This window comes from Patagioenas fasciata, chromosome 1, assembly GCF_037038585.1.
Source record: "Patagioenas fasciata isolate bPatFas1 chromosome 1, bPatFas1.hap1, whole genome shotgun sequence".
Taxonomy (NCBI): domain Eukaryota; kingdom Metazoa; phylum Chordata; class Aves; order Columbiformes; family Columbidae; genus Patagioenas; species Patagioenas fasciata.
The window spans coordinates 143,676,198-143,687,250 of record NC_092520.1 but is presented as its reverse complement, the minus strand read 5'-3'; the positions used below and the strand labels follow the sequence as shown (position 1 = coordinate 143,687,250).

Here is an 11,053-nt window from a genome sequence, read left to right as displayed (position 1 = left end):
CTCTCGCCGTGCCGGCGGCGGGCTGGGAGGTTTGGGGTAGAGGCAAACCCGATACTCTGCCATTCTCTGCCCGCACGCGCCTAAATTAGTTCTCCATTTTGCGGTGGCCCTCGGAGAGCAATTCCCATTGAGAAGTGAACAAAGGCCGCGACCCCGGGGTCAGAGTGTAATGCAGGAAGCATGACCTCCCCTTTGTTCCCAACAGCACTGTTTACTCTGCCTAAGTAAAGATCACCAATACATTAACTAAAGAGGATTAAAAAGGTCATATCCCTAGGGATGGAGCTCACGCAAGTGGCAACTCTCTTCAGTCACTAAATCATTTGACTTCCCCCTTGCCCCCCCCAACCCCAGCTTTCAAAATAGAGACACCTTCAGCTGCCAAGGCTCAATGGCACATTATTTCCAGACCGAAACTCTGTACAAACTTTATGTGGTCTTCCTTCCAAAAGTGGGTTAATTTCTACACAGCTAGCCAGCTGTTTGGAAGTTATTTTTAAAGGTAGCAAAATATTTTAAGTGAAAACCATCACCTCATTCTTTTTTTCCTTTATGTCTTCTTCTGAAATGTTCTGAGTCGATTTTACAAAATTGTTTGGCTCTCAAAATGGTTACTAAAAAGTGTAATCTTTTGTAGCTATCATAAATGTAAATCTTAAAATATCCTGCAGCATGTGGATAAGCAGAAAAGTTGCCTGTTGCTGTGGACAATAGCTAACTTCGGGATGGTTCACTTGCAAAGAAGAAACCAAGGAAAACAGAGTGAGAATTCATGTATGCTGATAGCTACGCTTCACCAGGCTAAACAAGCACTTCTTTTGTCTGTTAAGCTTTCTGCTATCAACTTTTTAATAATAGCTTAGAACACCGTTATTAATAGGAAATATATTAACAGAAGCATCTCTTGAAACAGCTGAATTAATGCTGCGTTGGCAACATACGGGAGGCAATGTGGCCAACTAAGACAGCACGCTGGATTGTCTCCTTTCCATGCTCGCCTCTAATCCACCGGCCTGCTGGATGATCCCCACTTTTGCTTTCTGCCTCGGTTTCCTCATCTGCCGCAATGTCGCTCACTGGGATGCAGATGTTATCACCAGTTACATGGCCAGGATGGGAGAAAAAGAGCATGTGGAAGGGGGTGGCCTAGACTAAGATATTTTCCCCTCACTACTCTCGGGCCGTAGCACTTGTGACAAAGCTGAACATTGCTAGAGGTCCCAGAAGAATATAGTAGAAATAAGATCAGGCAGGGGTCCAAGCTGCCCAGAGTCTTTGATGGTGGGTGCTCAGCACCACAGACAAGCTCCAAAGGGGTTAAATGCAACTGAAATTGGCACTAGATCACCCCGTATGGCAGCAACTTTGAAAGGAGGAGCAGGAGCGCCAGATTCCAAAAACCAAGGCCCTAGAGCAGCCCACTACAGGAGTTAGAGGGTGTCCTTCAATTCTCAGATCTTTGTGCAAAATAGCCATTTTTCAATCCACAATAATACAGGCAGCTTTCTAGTCTCTAGCAACATGAATTAATGCACAAAGCGTGGGAAGCTGGGGTCTCATTATACACACACTGTGTTCACACTGGTATGCTCTGCCCCTTCCCATCTCTTCTGCTAGCTCTGCATCCTCAAGCATCGGGCAGGACGAGGAAGGAAGATTCTTTGCACTCCTCTTCAGGACATTTGAGAAGTCACTTTCCCTGTTCGCAGGCTTCTCTGTAGCAGGAACTCATACATTTCAAGTTTTTTTAAAAGGATCTGAACAGACAACAGAAATCAAGACTCCACTAAGAATAACATTTGCCTTATCGTGTTCTCTCTATTTGTCAGAAGAATCACTTCCTTCTTCACCCACCATTGCTGTTCCTTGCTATGGTTTCTGATCTTTCCTCACCCCATTACAAAGAAAGGGAAACTTACTGTCATCAGGAAAACCCAAAGGAGAAAGCCTTCTTAGCATACACGTCCCACTGATGAGCACAGGGTTCAGCCCAGATGGCTCACAACAGATTCCAACGTGCCCATGCGTAAAGAAGAAACTTCCAAACCATGTGTTTGCACTGCGATGGGCACTGAAAGACTGGCACCTGCTAGAACTCTCTTCTACGTTTTCTCACCCGTCCACTTCTGTGTCTGTAACAATCAATTCTAATAATAACATTTCCGGTGATTGCTGTTCTCCAAAATCTAATATAAAACTACTGGGCTTTTTATTATATACCAGGAGTCAAAGAAAGAACAGTGGATTCAGAAAGCCTTGACAGATGATGAGTTTAGGAAACCCCGTATCCAGAGCAAAACAAGTACCTAGGGAAAAACAAAAATGTACGGCAGGTATTAAAAGCACCTGGAAATAGAGTACCGTATTGTCACATTGTATGTTTATCAGGTCTTCCCACTGACTTCAGTGGGAACATTCTGCTTTTATGCATGAAAGATGAGGCAGGCATAGCATATCCATCAGAATAAAAGTAACAAAATCTCTAGACACAGAAGTGGGTGGACAAGGGCAATCTGAGTACTGAGAAAAGCTTTAAAACAGTTGAGGCAAAGACGTACCTTTCCAAAAAAGGAGGAAAAACACTTCAGAAAAGATAACTGCCAACTATGACCTTGAGATATCGACTCATGCAAAAGAGGAAATTTGGCCTTTCTTACCCTGTATGGCCATATTAGCATTTCTTATTAGCTGGGTTCCTGATCTGTGGTATTAAAAAAAAAAAAAAAAAAAAAAGAAAAAAGGCAAAAAGCTAAAAAAAAAAGCTGTATACCCACTACTTCTTCCAGTGGAAACTCAAGGTTATACCTCCCAGTCTTCTATTTTCCAGTTCTTTTTCACCTTCACACCAGCCAACAATGCTCTCCCTCCAAGATGGGAAACAAAAGCCACATTCTAGAAAGTTAAGGAATAAGACGTCGCTTCTCTTGAACAGGAAAACAGAGGAAATGTGACTTCGTGATACAAAATTCCTACGCAGTCCATTTTTTTTTCTGGGGGGGGTGGGCCTGGTGTGGAGCAATATTGACCCTACTTCACCTTCCCAGATATACTTCCTTATCTCCTGATGCCTAGAAATCCAGACAAACCCAAAGGTACCTTTTAACTTAAAAAGAAGTTGTCAGACTCAATACAGGTGGAAAAATCTATGATATTCAAGTGATCGAATTGTCTCCTCTGGTCTTTCTAGACAGCAAATGCCACTGATCAATTATTTTGCAAGTAAAGGGTGAAAGAGAAGCAGATACCTAAACAGCAAGTGCTGAAATAACTGGATAAATTAAAAGGCAAGCCATTTTGAGGACCAGATACACATATCCGCAGGAGTTCTGAAGCAGCTCAAGGTTGGAGGCAGGATTTCCAACAAATATATGCACCTTCCAATCAGGAATGAAAGGGTAGCACTCCTTAAAAATAGCCACAAATGATGATCCAGATTACATGGCAATGAATTCTAGCATTTAGTAAACCGTCTGGAAGGCTACTTTAAAAGATTATAACTTTAATGCCTAAGCAGAGATTACATAATGGAGAGAAAAACAACATTGCTAACACAATGAAAAATACGTCTTTTTTAACTTCAGAGTGCATCTGCAGAAGAAATTATTAATTTGGCCTTTCAAAAGGGCTTTGATAATGTGACTCATAAAGACCATAAAGAAAACAGAGTAATCATGACTGAAAGTTGGAGTCACGATTAAAAATGGGCTCAGCAGCCAAAAGTAAAATGTAGGAATAAAAAGACGTTTTAAAAATAAAACAGTTAATAGTCGTTGCAGGCAGAGGACTTGCTGCTATCAGCTTTTAACTTTAGTTAGTGGTCTAAAAAGATCAGCTGTAAAACGGAGCGGCAAAACTGACAAGCAAGGGAAGCGTATTTGGATTGCTGAAGGTTTTAACGAAGTTGAGTGAATGTGAAACAGAATATATATATATATATATATATTTAAAATAATTGAAAAGGCAATCATATTGCAACATTCTCGGACAAGGGAAAAGACCTGGGTGTCATCATAAGAAGCTGACGAAAGTTTTCATGCATATGCAGTGATGCCAAACAAGCCAAGTTTTATGATGCATGCAAAAAAACATGGAATACTGTATTGAAAACATCACCCTTCTAATATACACCTGCCAGGGAAATGCCTTCATGGAGAATGCCATCTACAGTTCTTTTTACCTTGCCTCATGAAAACAACAGAAGTAAGAGGAGTGCAAGGGCAGGTAACTCAAATGATTTGACTTACAAAAAGACTGCCATATACAAAGACATGAAGAAATTAAACCATTAAATGATGTGCTCATGTTAGGCAGCGCATAAGCAACAGGGAACACAACAGATACAGGTACTTTGAAAGTCAGGAACTGTGAACTGCAGTCTGACTTTCTTGCCTACTTCCGGTTCTGAATGGGAGATTATTTAGTTAAATAACGGTAAATTCAAACTATGGGAATACATTATTTTACAAAGTGCAGGCTGAGCATGTGAAAATCAGCGCCACAGCCCATCATTAAGGGACATCAGCAGGATTCTGAAAGAATACGGTTCTATTCATAGCCCACAAAAATATAGTATTCAATGGGATTGTTTGCTGGAAAGACCGTAAAGACCTTTGCGCGAAGGCATGATAAAGGCATTGGCCAAGGGATCTGGCTGGCCCACTTTCTGACAAGGACAGGGTATTCCAAAAGGATCAAATGTTGGTTGTCTTCACCCTACGTTCTCTTACCAATCAACCCTTTGTAAGAACTGTCGGGGTAGACTTAGCATTAATTAGACTGTGGATCTGATCCAATGCAGTAGTTTCTACTTTTAAATGTTTTCCTGTGGCCAAAAGCAATGGCAAAAACCCAGACAAGTTCACTTGAACTAAAGCAAAATCATTCATACTTTAATCTAGCTACTGTGCCTGATAAAATGCTATCAATGCATCGCTCAAACTTCACAAAAATACTTAAAAAACATGTATGTTTACTTCGCCACCTGTTTTTCCCCTTTCCACAAATCATTTGCAAGAATTTAAATTGCAAGATATTGAGTTACTATACAAATGTGTTTCCTTGCTTACTTTATTATCTTTTTCCCCATCCACACATCGCTATTTGCAAATGCCATTTAATAATTAGAAGAGATTCCAAGATGTGTGTCAGATCGTATGGTGGTTTGCTATACTTAGCCTTCAGTCTTGTGGCTAACAATTCACCCAGACTGTGATAATACCTCACCACAACCCACATGCTGCTGCTCTTCAAAGGAAAACAAGGGTGCATAATTAAGAGGTGATGAGCTCAAATATAAGACAGGAGATGAGTGAGCAGATTCTGTAACCACACCTGTGAGTGGTTATGTACTACTGAAGAAGTTTCTTCTGCTCCATCTTCACTCACGGTCTCAGTAAAAGTCACACACATTTTCAAAATACAGTTGCAGCAGCAGAGGAAAAAAGCTTTAACACAACTTACTCAGAATTAAGACTGTAAATGAGCATTATTGACAACTAGCTCTTGTAACAAGTGTAGACTACATCTTTAAAAAATTACATAGAGTTTTATGATAAATACTGTCAAAATCACATCCCGCAACAATTTTTACATGAAAGTATTCCCAAAGTCTCATTCCAGCCTTTTATGATCTTGTAATTGCTGTCATAATATAAAGAACTGTAGATTAAAATAGCTGTGTGTATATGTTCCATTTCAGAGGCTAAAGCTTCAGCATACTGCATGAAAATAAAACTTAAGAAGTGGGTACAGATACATTCCAGAGTCTACAGGATCAGTCCCTTGTTGGACATTCGAAATAAACAAAACCAACCACTCTCCTTATAACCGCATATAGTTGGAACAAGTTTTCGTGGGTTTTGTCACAATCGGTGAAAAAGCTGAGAAATCTGGGGCAAAGCAAAGCGCAAATAAAGCCAGCCTCAGTGAGGACAACTGACCGTCCTTCAGAAATATGCATTATGAAATAACAGGATTACATGCTGAATTGATTTCTGATTTAAAAAAAAAAAAAAAAACCAAATTGTTTTACCTAAAAGAAGTCTTCATTCTGTCACCATGAAGGGCTGCATCTCCACAAGCCGGTGCCCTTTTGCAAGGCCAGATCCTCTATGCGGCAGCCACACCCTCCTCTTCCTCATTTTTTCCCACTGACCATGAAATTTCTAAGACAGGCCCTGGAAAAAAAGAAAAAACCAAACATTTTTAATGGACACCAGATACCACACTGCTGATTTAATTAGGCAAATTAGAAACAAGTAGATATATTTGCACACATACATTTGTATTTTCCGTTTCATTTCTAACACATTGGGTAGGCCAGATTTGGCTCTCTGCTCAAATCACGGGAAACATCATTAAAAAGTGTTCTACAGTGATGGCAGAATCAAGCCCTCTCTATCTTTTTAGAATTTAATATGTTTTCTACTAGTACTGGAATAATTCACAAATCAGAGGCTTTTCAGAGTATCTCCAGACAAGCCGATGTATTTTATAATAGTAACAGATGCCAACACAAGACAAGCTTAGAAGGATGTTCCAGAGGTTCTCTCTTCAGCCTGTGGGGTGCTACCGATTTGAAACTCAAGCAGATCTGTTTAACCCTGAGTTTATTAAGAACAAAACCAAAACAAACAAAACAACACCCCACTAAATTTAAAAAAAATAGGATTTGAGTAAAACTTTCCCAGTTTATGTCTCACTCATATCCTCACCCAGACTATCGAATTATCTGGATCACAGTATCTTTTGCACAGTTAATAATGCTACTGCATAGCAAGTATCCCCCAGTATGTCCTTATTCTTATTATGTTTCATACAATTTATTTTATCAATAATTCAGCAGTACATAGAACTATATGGAAACTGATTGTTGCTATAAACTGTTTTGCATATTGTATCATCTGCTGGCTTTAATTCATTATTTAAATGGCACTGTAATTATACTACATTTCATATTCTATTTAACAGGAGAATATTGAATATGAATACGAAGTGATAAAACCAACTTTTTCCAGTACCTCCAAAAACACCCACTTATTTTCAAATAATCAGCTCCATCATTCAAAAACAAAGCAAAAATACAGTATTTAAGGTTCAGCAACTTAAGCTCAATTTTTTGCAGACAAATGCACAAAGAAAGATATTATTGTTCAGCTATCATTAGGACCGTAAAATTAATATTAAGCTGCTTGTTTTTTTTTTTTTTTTAATTTAGAACTAAATATGTAACCTGAATCCACAATCTTATTATGTTTGCTGAAAGTGCAAACTGATATTAAAATAAAAACATCATGCTTATATTGAGATGTGCATTAGGGGCTGATGACATATATTACAGACAGTTTATTAAATAATGCCAAAGCCAAAAGAATTTTGTACTCCCAGCACCTACCACATGTTTATTCATGTACGATCCCATAACCACAGAAAAACACTCTTACAAACAAATGATACCCTATTAGTAAGGATGTTCACAGTTTCAAATAGTCCTAGATCCTAAGAGGTTTCAAATAACACAATTTTGAAATCTCAAAGCCTGCAGAATGCAGGGTTAGATAAAGTCCATGTGCTGTATTTTGCACACGTACAGAAAAATACAATTAACCTGCAGAATAATATAGATGCTATAGTATTTGTAGACATGTTTATTCACGCAGAAACCTTTTTTTCTCTGAACTGCAGAATATTAGGTGATATGTGTACCTTTCATCATACTGGAGTGCTCTGATACACAACACTGACTTTTAAATCCAAATACATAGTACGAAAAAATGTTAGCACACTAGTACTTCACTGTTCTATAACAGTCACTCAACAAAGCCCTCCCATCCACATATTCCATGTCAGAAAAACACACTTACTCCAGGCTGTTTGCATTCGTATTTATGAAGGTGCTCTGCAAGAAGGGGAGCAAACAGAAATCCGAGGGTTAACACAGGAAAAGAGGAAAAAAAAAAAAAAAGAAAAATCAACACCAAAATCAAGAAAAGGAAGATGATCAGCAGACAACAGCCTAACAAAAAGCGAACAGAGAATTTAGTGTCTTGGTATTGCCTGGATACCAGCTTGGGATTTAGGCAGCCTTGCATTACAAGGACTATTCCCTTGAAAATCTATCCCACAGTTCCTGCGCTGTTTTCTACCAATACCGCATCCAAGCTGTGACTAAACACCTCATTATGCTTCTCTGGCACTATCTGAAGCAAACATGTTGTATAATTTTATGTGGCACCTCAGAGCATAGGGGAAAAAAAGAGGCTATTTTCTCTACTGTACGGTAACGAAATGACAAACAGCAAGTTCCGTGCAAAAGCTTGCATGATCAGCAAATGTTCCCCCCCTCTTTTCTTTCTGTGGTAGGCAACAGGTGACAAAATACAGCCCTCAATCTTCAGCTTTAAAAATAAGAAAATTTACAACATATTTATAATATAGTATCTTTTTTTTTTTTTTCCTCCTTAAATTAAAATTGAATGAAAAGGTTTAACTGGGCCTCTACATTGCCTTTGGAAAGTAAATGCCTTTCTTAGCATATACTTGTAGATTGTAGATGTTTAATGTAAAGAAAATACAGCCCTCTCAATTACAAATAATAACCAGTGGCTTTAGGTAACAATCTGGTATAGACAGATCTTAAAAGAGAAAACCCACACTGCATTTTCAAAGGAACTGCATGCCTCAAATACTTCACTACAATCTCTTTTTCCAATAACTTGCTAATTGATTTTAAATATGTAGATGAATTATGAGGCAATAACCTTCAATTCTCTTAGCTCTGACTCCAGACAAACACTAAGTTCTGATTTATGAATATCTGAAAGATTTAATTTGCTGTTCGCAGCACTCAAACAGTTAATCTAATTTATGAGAAGTAAGAATACCACATTAAAGATTCCTGTGATTTTCTTCTTTAAGCTTCACCACTTCAAAAGCATTTTCCCCATCTATTATTATTATTATTTAGAAATATTCTTCCTTCATGCACTGGACATATTACTAGAGTTCCAGAGGCCGCATCAGCTACAAGATTCCCTTGCCAGTCTCCCTGTTTCTCATTAAATAATTTCACTCCCATCCGTGCATACACAGCTGGTCAAGTGCAAGAAATGACTGTGCTGCGTTCAGCTACATCTCACACACTTCCACAAAAAGCCTTGGGGGGGAAAAGAAAATCATAAGGCTACGAAAATTATCAGACTCTATCACTGTCCGTTTCTTGAGTCTTCTATTGCCCACGCAACATTTCTAAAGCAGCGGGATGCCGTGCTGTAGCTGTACACCTGTGTCCCTTTTAGCGAAAAACCCCATCACGACAGGCTAAAAATGGTTCAGTTCTCTTCATAACCCTTCTTCAACTCACAATTAAAAAGAATCTTTCTTTAAAGACACTATTTCGTGGAATATTTAAGAGCTTAAAAAACCAGCTTTCTATTTGGAAAGCTTTGCGGCTTCTTCCCTTTACAAAAATACAGCTTTGCAGCACCACCAAAGAGAAACCGGTACAGCAGATGGTTAAAATTCTGCATCATTTTTAATAGCCTTAAGAAAAAGCACTGCCCTTTTTTTTCGGGGGGGGGGGGGAAGAGAGGTGGATGGAGAGAAAAAAAGCTGAGAACAGCAATTTGCAGCCCTTTTTTTTTCTCCTTTCCTTGACAGCAGCTAGCCACGCCTCAGTCTGGCCCTTCCTCCAACCTCTGCTAACCTAAAAACCAGCGCCAACCTGGCAGCAGGCCATATATTCAAAAGTAAACATTATTCTCCTGCCATTTTTCAGCGGTGTTTATCAGATCCTGATCTTACCCCCCCACACACACACACCCCACCGCACCCCCCCCGCTGCAGCTGAAATCCCTGTCTTTGCCCTGCTTTGTCTCGCTTTGCAACTACATCAAGACATCAAAGTCACGCTCTTATCTAACATGGCAAACTTGCAAAAACGCGGTAGAGGGTTGTTGTTGGTTGTTTTTTTTTACCTTCACCCAGTGAAGCAGCGGACTATTTTGGAGCGGGAAAACCAAAGTCAGCCGTGTCTGTACGTACTGCTGTCCCGCAGGACGGGATGGTACCTTCTTCTCCATCACTACACGAACAGGCTCCCCCTGACACAATGCATAAGCTTCTTTCAAAGCCTATAGCTGCCGTTTAGGAACCTGGCTTTTCCTTCCACAGCTATTCAGTTTTCTCATTTAATCGATACAGGAGTGATTAAAAAAAAAAAAAAAAGAAAGAAATATAAAATAAAAAAGTCCCTCTATGAGCAATAGTGAGGACGCCCATCCAGCACTGCACCTGACTCTTTGTTATCCCTCACCATTCATTCCCTGTCCCTTCCGCTCCTCGCTTCCTCCTCCCACCTTGCGCCGCTCCTCATTTATAAAAGCTCTAAATAAATAAATAAATAAATAAATAAATAACAAACCCAGGCTAATTAAACTAGTTGCCCGTTACAGTTTGTGTGTATTTTTTTTTTTACCTAGTCGTACACTGCATTGAATGGAGAGTTGACATACCGGCAGGAAAAAAAAAAAAAAAGACTAAAAACAACAACAACAAAAAAAGGGGGGTTAGAAATAAATAAATAGGGATCCTGCCGCTTGAATCCTCCGAGCCACCCCCTCCGGCCGGGCGCTGAAGAGCCGCCCCGCTCCGCTCCGCTCCGTCCCGGGGCGCGGAGCCCGAGCATCGGCCATGTTGTCCGCAGCGCCCGGGCTGCCGGGCTCGGGTGGCGGCGCTGGCAGCAAGGCGGGTGTCAGGCGAGGGCAAAGTTTTATTGTTCGGCGCTCTTATTTCTGTCTCGCAGGGTGGTGTGGGTGGGTGTGTGGGGGGGTATTTTTATTTTTTTTTAATTCGTAAAGGCGCCCCCTCTCCCCCGGCGGCCCAGCAGGCTGGTTACAGCGGGACGCAGCGGCCGCACGGAGCAGGTAGCGCAGGCCCGGGGACGTCGCCCCCCTCCTTCCCTACCCCGCTTTCCCCCCCTTCTCCAGCCACTGTAATGTACAAATAACGTGGAGAGGGTTTTTTTTTTTAGTCAAAACAGTCATGTGCGAGTGGC

The 11,053-nt window shown here is 40.3% G+C and overlaps 1 long non-coding RNA gene across 1 annotated transcript; it reads right to left on the bottom strand.

Annotated features, from left to right (window-relative positions):
* Positions 1-408: 408 nt before the first annotated feature.
* Positions 409-10,439, bottom strand: LOC139829386 (uncharacterized). The gene is made up of 3 exons (XR_011741843.1): positions 9,975-10,439; positions 6,032-6,176; positions 409-1,757 (listed from the first exon to the last, which is right to left on the bottom strand). It is a non-coding gene; the product is annotated as an uncharacterized lncRNA (long non-coding RNA).
* Between the last annotated feature and the right edge of the window lie 614 nt (positions 10,440-11,053).